This window comes from Erythrolamprus reginae, chromosome Z (genome assembly GCF_031021105.1).
Source record: "Erythrolamprus reginae isolate rEryReg1 chromosome Z, rEryReg1.hap1, whole genome shotgun sequence".
Classification (NCBI taxonomy): Eukaryota; Metazoa; Chordata; class Lepidosauria; order Squamata; family Dipsadidae; genus Erythrolamprus; species Erythrolamprus reginae.
Genome location: NC_091963.1, coordinates 74502179 through 74510896, shown reverse-complemented (window position 1 = coordinate 74510896; position 8718 = coordinate 74502179). Strand labels below are relative to the sequence as shown.

The 8718-nt window shown below is 36.1% G+C and overlaps 1 long non-coding RNA gene across 1 annotated transcript; it reads left to right on the top strand.

Annotated features, from left to right (window-relative positions):
• The first annotated feature begins 6125 nt into the window (after window positions 1-6125).
• On the top strand, window positions 6126-6736 carry LOC139152997 (uncharacterized). Its single transcript, XR_011556741.1, has 2 exons — window positions 6126-6338; window positions 6372-6736. It is a non-coding gene; the product is annotated as an uncharacterized lncRNA (long non-coding RNA).
• Window positions 6737-8718: the final 1982 nt, after the last annotated feature.

Genomic DNA, 8718 nt, shown 5'->3' with positions numbered 1-8718 from the left:
CCCAACCCCTCCAGCTGGCACAGAAGAATACCATGGTCGATGATTTTGAAAGCCGCTGAGAGGTCAAGAGGCACCAGGACAGAGGACAAGCCCCTGTCCCAGGCCCGCCAGAGATCATCCATCAATGTAACCAAAGCAGTTTCCATGCTATAGCTGGGCCTGAATCCAGACTGCTGAGGGCCTAGATAATCGGCTTCTTCCAAGGACCTTCCAGGAGAATTTTATAAAACTTATATGAATGAACTGTTGCCGCATTTGGGGAAACTGTTTAATAATATATTGCTAACTCATGATATCCCGCAGACATGGAAGCTTTCAGAGATTGTTACCATCCTGAAGATTGATCGAGATTTAAGAGAGCCTGGGTCCTACCATCCTATTAGTTTGGCAAATCAAGATTATAAAATTTTTATGAAGATATTGGCAAACAGACTCAAAAATATTTTACCAAAAATAATTGAAGAGGATCGATATGGATTTGTGGAGGGTAGGAAGATAAGTTACTATTAGCCATGTAATAGATGTGATGCACCATGCTACCATTACTAAAAGGAAATTGGGAATTTTGAAATTAGACATTTATAAACTTTTGATAAAGTTAACCATAGCTATTTATACAAACTATGTAAGGAATTAAATATGGGGGACAAATTTTGTGGAATTATAAGAGATTTATAAAAGGAATGAAGCGTATATAAGGGTAAACGGACAAAGAATGCAGAGAATTAAAATACAAAATGGCATCAAGCAGGGATGTCCTTTATCTCCAATGTTATTTGTAATAGCAGTAGAGACATTACCTAATAAGATAAGACAACATAATACTTGGGTAGGATAAAAAATAGGAGAATTAGAAATGAAACTAAACCTACTTGCAGATGTAGCGATTATATTGCCCCTGACCCCGATGGAGATGATTAAAGGCATAAGAAATATTTTGCAAGAGTTTAAACAGGAATCGGGATTGTCGGTCAATATGGAAAAATCAGAGATTATGTGTTTAAATACAGGTCCGAGAGAGCAGACAGAAATTAGGAAAGAATCAGGGTTGAAACTAGGACTAAAAAAAATCAAATATTTGGGAATTTGGTTATTGAGAAACCCAGCAAAAATTGAGGAGGCGAATTATAGATTAATATGGAGGAAAATGTTGAAACAGATGAGGAGCTGAAATGTACTGATAGCATATAATGATGTTAGTTTAGCTGCGAAAAAGGAGGCAAAACATATTAACTGTTGTTGACAGTGGGGCAACTCAATGCCTATCTAATGATAGAAAACAGTTTGTAAACATGGCTAATAGTAACTGGCATGTCTCATTAGTTAACATGTGGAAGATGAAAGCAGCTGGAGAAGGTAGAGCAAAGTGTTTATGTTTGAAGGAAAATCTATCAGTGTTATTTATGCCTCAGCTACAGTGCAATTTGCTATCAGTTAGAGTTTTGGTTCAGGCAGAATACAATGTAACTTTTAAGAAGGATAGATGTATTATAGAAAAATCAGGTAACAAGGTTATTGCATGGTTAGAAAATGGTTTATTTGTGCTGAGAGATAACCCATTAATTAAGGCTAATTCAGTGTTTGACAACAAAAAGCCACATGATAACTGTATTCATTTACTCCATGAGAGAATGAGTGATGTGAATTTTAATGTTTTGCAAAAAAACCTGTAGAGTTGGCTGATAGTATTAAATTAAAACTTTGTTCACAATATGTAAATTTATTTATTTATTTATTGGATTTGTATGCCGCCCCTCTCCACAAACTCGGGGCGGCTAACAACAGTAATAAAACAGCATATAATAATAATCCAATACTAAAAACAGTTAAAAACCCATTATTATAAAAACCAAACATACATACAGATATACCAATTGCAATATATGTAGTGAAGAGAAAAGCAAAGTAACTCTTGATAACAGGTTAAATGGATTTCAAACAAAAGAGCCTTTAGAAGTTGTGTTTGCAGACATTATTGGACCAAAGAAACCTAGTTTTATTTATTTATTTGTTTGTTTGTTTATTTATTTATTGGATTTGTATGCCGCTCCTCTCCGCAGACTCGGGGTGGCTAACAGTAATAAAACAGCATATAACAATAATCCAATACTAAAAATAGTTAAAAACCCATTATTATAAAAACCAATCATACATACAGACATACCATGCATAAAATTGTAAAGGCCTAGGGGGAAAGCGTATCTCAATTCCCCCATGTCTGGTGGCAGAGATGGGTTTTAAGCAGCTTACGAAAGGCAAGGAGGGTGGGGGATTGAGAGAAGAATCTATAGAATCTAGGCATCTCAGGCCTAGATGGATATAAAACACTCTTATTAGAGTACTAAACTTCCGACCTTTTGGACAGCGGTCCTTGCCAGAAAAACAAACAGTACAAAAACATGTTTACATCCTGTAACAAGATGAAGAAATCTTATTGTTGAGGCCAATAAACATTCATAAACAGGATAAATAACTTGATGGATTAATCTAGAGAGTTCCAAGGAACTATGATGAAATTGGATGCAAGACAACCCCATATATGGACAGGAGGAAGGGGGTGTAAATTAGACATGAAACTCCTATAAAAGATGGTTCTTGGAGTTAGGTATTTTACCTTTTTGAGTACACCTTTTGAGTGTCTTCAATTGGTCCCAATATGATACAGTGTTATCATATTGGTGTCTTTATGTTATGTGTTGATATATGTTGTGTTAATATATGTTATGTTTAATAAATGTTTCTATGATATATATATCATGTGGTCTTTTAGCTTTTATTCTCATGGTCTGGGGAATTTTTTTAACAATTGGCGCCCAACATGGGGCCCGAGAACTTTTTTCCTGGATGGAGGACGAGAGAAACCTGGCAGGGCCCTTACTGGAGTTTTTTCCAGTGGCTGGTTTTCTCTTGCTTCCATGTCCAGGAATTAGCTTCTTTTCGAACTGAGAGGCCAAGAGAATAAGAGATTTCCCGAGGGAAAATTGCAGCTGCCGGCGAGAGCAAGCGTCCTTGGTGAGTAAAGGTGGCCAAGGGGTCTGATCCTGAGTTGGTGATATGCACTAGCATGATTGAATACATGTGGGCACGCAGAGCATGTGAGAGAAATGTCTCTATATTTGTGCTGGGTTCTTGTGCACGAGAACTAATTTAAAACACATGTTGGGTGGTGACACTGTGGAGAAAGAGTTTTAAAGGGATCAGAGAGTGGATATTTACATAGTTGAATATCGGTTTGCTTATGTTTCACTTCAGGGTGAACGTTTATGTCATAATGAAACAGGGGTTTTATTATGGAAAAAAAAAATGGGTGTTGACTTTAAATTTAGGACATAGCGTATGCTAGGAATGGGTTTCGTCTACTTAAAACTGACAGCAGATGCTGTGGTAGAAGTATGTGTTTTGTTTTGTTTTTCTTCTTTCTTTTTCTTTCCCCCTCTCTGACAAAGGATGACGGCTGCTGGTAAGTTGTATCTTGAAGAGCAGAATGGTGTCTTTATGGGGGGATAGCAGCTGTGCTATGTAATATTTTGTCCTTTTGCTGGTATGATTTAAGAAGTGTAATACATATGGTTATAGTTAGATTGCTGGTAGAGCGAAAAGATTATTGCAAAAGGTGTAGGGAAGTCTAACTGATATTTTTGAATTCTTGAGAAATAGAGCTTTTGATAAATGTGATTAATAATCGAAGATAGATGTTTCGGGTGAGCAGATGGTAAGTACTAAGGGTTTTTTTTGTTTGATGAATTGGAGTTGAGACTGTATGTGTAGGATTTATAGTATTGCTTGTTTAAGACAAGGAATGTGAGAATGTGAGGCTGTTTTGAAGTTAAGTGGGTTGACAGGCTGTGTTTTCTTTTTGATGAGGTAAGTTGTTAATTGTTGAGGGGCTATTGTTGTTCCTGGGATAGTTTGGTGCAGTAGGTTTGAAGGAGAATTAATTTATTATAGCAGGCTTGGTTTATAAGCAGCTGGAGATGAGGGGATTTGTGGATATTCGTTATTTGAGAGAGTAGAGAATTTAAATATTGTATTGGGATAGATGGCATGTGTTTAATACACAGGTGAAAGGTTTGCAGTTCTGTGGCTGAGTTGTTACGTATATTAAGAGGTTGAGGATGAGGAAGAGTTATAATGGTTTTTTTTTTTTAATGACTTTATGTGGCAGTTGGAGGGAATTCCGTATTGGTGAATTCCAAGATTAGTGTATAGATGTGGGTATGAAAGAGGTTTTTTTTCCATGCATAGTAGAGTGTATGTTTTACATATGATGAACTGGAGTCCAGTATTGAGGACAATAACTGGCTATTTTTGATGTTTTTTATATAAGTGTTTATCTTGGTTTGAAACAGAGAACTGAGATGGAATGTCAAGCCTACTAAGTTACTAGTAATTACTTATTAAGTTAAAGGAAAAGCTAACACTGTATCTCTAAAACAACCTAGTCAAGATACATAGAAGGAATTGGATTTTCTTTAACAATTGCCTTTTTATATCTGTTGGAGGTAATAGTTTCTTATTGTATGCCCATAAGAAAATTGCTAGCTGGGAGATTTTGAAGGATATCTTGAGATTCAAGATGAGGGGAATCATATTTTATTTTATTGTAAAAAGCTTTGATTATGAATTATGAATTGTACACCAATCTGTTAAATGAAATAGAGTACTGGTAGGGAGTCTTGTGGTGTTATGAAATGAAAATATTTAATTGTTGCTGTGACAATTGTGGCTGGATTTTACAATGCTCGTAAGGAAGCTAAACATTTTAGGAAAAATTCTACTCACAATTGAGTAGAATTCGATGATAGATACTTGTTTTCTGGATTAAATCTGTGGCATCATTGAATACAGATGAGAAGCTCGTGTAGATTTAGATAAATTGGTTCTGTGACAATAGATTTTTGCACTGTATGATAACGTATTTCTGGATTTGGCTCTGTTTTAAGGGAAGAGAAAGTTGTTTATGAGTGTATGAATGTTGATTGTGCAACATTTTTTTTTCTTTTACATATTATTTTCTCTGGTTTGTAATGTGGTTTGTAATCTGAGAGAATGCAGGGAAGTGTGGTTGTTTTGTACAGTATGGTATAAGTAGTGTTTATACATATGTTTGGGATTGTGGTTCTGTGTTTTATATTGTTTATTGATGAAGAAATACTCCTATGTGAAAACTGTTAGAAGATATGATGTGGGATAATACGTATGAGCATGCTGGAATGAAGCCAGCGATTACATAGTGGAGCGGTTTGCCTGTTGTCATTTTTATGAATTGGTAGAGAGCTGTTTGCTGAAGAAAGGGGGTTGGATTAGATGACCTTTTGGGGTCCCTTCCAACTCTGGCTGTTATAATAGTAGTGTTGGTATTTGGGTTGTTTATGGTAGTAAATGTTGGGTTAGCTATAGAATGTAATAAAAAGTGTGTAGCTACATTAGATAAACCTGTTGTGATTTAGAAGACTGGTAGTTTTGATAGTTTTGGATTGATGATTTCCTGTGGTGAAGGAAGGTGTTAGAGGCTGAAGGCATTTGAATGGATTAGTATAGACTGGTGTCTGTTTATAGTATAATTTTGTTTAGCTGCTAGTAAGTGAACTGGGAAAGGTTTTGTGAAAGGGGGTTGCTTTACAAATGTAACAAAATTGGATAGAAGAGATTTAACAAGCAGTGGTAGTAAGCAATGTATGTGATAAGTAGGGGTTTTTATATGCTGTCTGAGAAAAATAAAGCTGAATGATCTGTGTGACTGATTATAAGAAATGCCTGTATAAGATGTGTATTATTGAGTAAAGATGAGGTGCTGTAAAAGAGGCAGTGGGGAAGAAGAAGGTCAACTAATAATTTAACTTAGTGTGAGAAATGTTGGACATATGCATGAAAGGATGCATAACTGTTTTCCATTCATTGTGAAAGACCGTTTGTTTTTGATTGAGTGTGAATGAGTGTATATACTAAAACATGGATATTGGAATAACATAAATAAGGGAATACAGTGGTTGGGATGAATAACCTGATACTGTTGATAACAAAAGTAAATCTGGTGTACCTGGTGAAGAAGGTACTCCAGGACAAGCTGATATTAGTAGTAGTCAGCCCTGCTGGCTTTAGTGGTGTTGATGGTTTTTTTTTTGGTTTTGAATTACTTGGTTTTCCTGTTGACCAGGAATCTCCAGGCGAGCCTGGTGAACCTGGTTAAACAGGGCCTCAAGGTTTTTGTGGTTCAATAGGTTCTTTTTGGAGAATCTGGATCTTGTGATCCGGGGTCTTATGGCAAATATGGTGATACAAGGTTTAGGTGGTAATATTAGTCCCCACTGGTGAACCTGGTCTGATGGGTCTATGAGGTCTTCCAGGACAATTTGGAAGCCCAGGTCTAGGTCTTCCTGGTTCAACTGGACCTGATGGTTGCCCTGGTCCAGCTGATCCAGCTGGTCCACAAGGTGAACCTGGTAATATTGTATTCCCAGGACCAAAGGGTCTTTAATGGTGAACTTGGAAAATCTGGAGAGAAGGGTATTTCTGGATCTCAGTGTACAGTTTGAATTCAAAGGAATGAGAGGACTAATTGTAGTAGGTAACCTGCTGGCTGGTCATTTCAGTGAATTGAGTGAAAAAAAAAAAAATGCCAGCAATTGAGATATGTATTTGGGTAAGAATTGAATCCTTTAAGTGGATGGGTGAAAGCATTTTCATTTGTAATGATAAATACTTAAGATGAGAGTGAATTTAATAGTGAAATAAATATGCCTTGGTATGGAAAAGTATATGTATATTAAATGTATATTAATAATGATAGAGGTACACGTTTTATGGTCTATTTAGTAGAATAGGGAACTGAAAAGAATTCCCTTCTGTCTGAGTATATTTGGCAAAGGCTGGGGAGAAAATGGAATCCCAGAAGCAGTATAAAGTTATAACAACTTTGAAACGTTTACCTTTAGCATTTGTATGTGTATAAATGATTGTGCAATGTATATTTAAGTGTGTAATACTGGAACGGGATGCACTGAGATGCTAAATTGTCTCTGAAACAACTAAAAAGAAATTGTCCCAGTTTTTTCTCGTTTAAGGTCTGACGGGCTGGTGGCTTATTTACAAGTGCATAATTTTAAGAGTGAGGACTGATTCCTGAGTGAAAACCTAACTGGACACAACTGGAAGTTTATTTGGGGATGTCCATTGAAAAGACTGATAATGATTGAGATGACTGTGCATGCCATGGACACATATGAAGGGTTTTATGCATGAAGGAATGGACTTTGTCAGTTTATCAGTGTCTCCCGAAAGTGGACTGAGAGAAAGAAGGACTAAGAAACCTTTTAATGTTTTTTTTCATAAATGGAACTTTGGAGGGTGAATTTGTGAATCTGGATAGGAATGTTTTATTTTGCCATTGTCATTTTTATATTTGAATAAGTCACATTTATGTTGTGTAAATTTGTGAATGTAAGCCCCTGATTTCAGAGTGTTAGTGTATACAATACTGTCACATATACACATGACATGCAACTATACGATGGGGGGGCCTAGTACACATAATACATAGCAGCATGAATGTGATAATAAAGTTGGTGATTGTTTTGTGGAATGTTATACTGTACACAAAGGGGATGGGATCAGAGGCTGTGTTATCTAATCACCTGGTGATAGGATAGCAGCTCTGTTGCCATACCGGACAGGATCATTGGTATACACAAACATCATCACTAGTATTAATTGATCCAGATTTGAAAACTGGAATATGCCTCAGATCCACTAGCTATGAAGTGGAAGTAATTTATAAGTAATACTTTTAAGGGTATAGATTACACACCTTTGTATAAGAAGTGAAGGATTATAGAAGAAGAATCATTATTGCTATATCATGAAACAAAAACACCTTCCAAACTGGTATTTTTTATACAATGTAGCCTTAGCAAAACTGTGCAATGAGCTATGTGAACGAAATGAGACGAAGTTAAACAAGGGAGATGGGAGACACATTAAGAAAAGGGGAATTAACATATCCAGATACAAAGCATATATGTCCCCTATTGTTTGAAGAAGTCAAGATTGTTATGAAATCTAACTTGCAAGGGTGATTACTTGGGATGTTCTAAATGGACAGAGTAAAATATGCCTGGTGATTGTAGGGAAATATGTTACCAGCTAATTTGTATGTAACATATAGGCAAGAGGTGTGAACACAATTATCCATAGAGTTGCTGGAAAAGGAAAAAGCTGAAGCCCTAAGACAAGTGGTTTTTAATTTGGTGACTTATATGTTCATGCTTATGCATTCTTGCAACTGGATTAGATGAGCCCTGCACAATAGACAAATCTAACATTTATGGAGGTAACATTTTTTGTAAACAAATGGGTCATTTGTGAAAGGGTAACTGAGAGGAAAAAAATCATTCTACACTATAATATGATAGTCATGTATTAGCAGGCATTACAATAGAGAAAGGAGAGGTGAAAGAAACAATACATAAACATGTCCCAGAAGGTGGAGAAATGGTATATGTACCCCATTATAAGCATATACCAAGATAATGGTTTATTTAGAGGCCTATCTTTACAAATGTTGTTTGATCAAAGCCCGGAGAATAGAATGTAATTGGTGACATATCCCACACTTATGGATAAGATACAAGGAGTAGTAAGGTGGGAGTAGTATAAACATATAAGATGATTTGTTGAGTATACGTCCCTGGTATGCCTTAAGGAACTCAACTTAAGCAA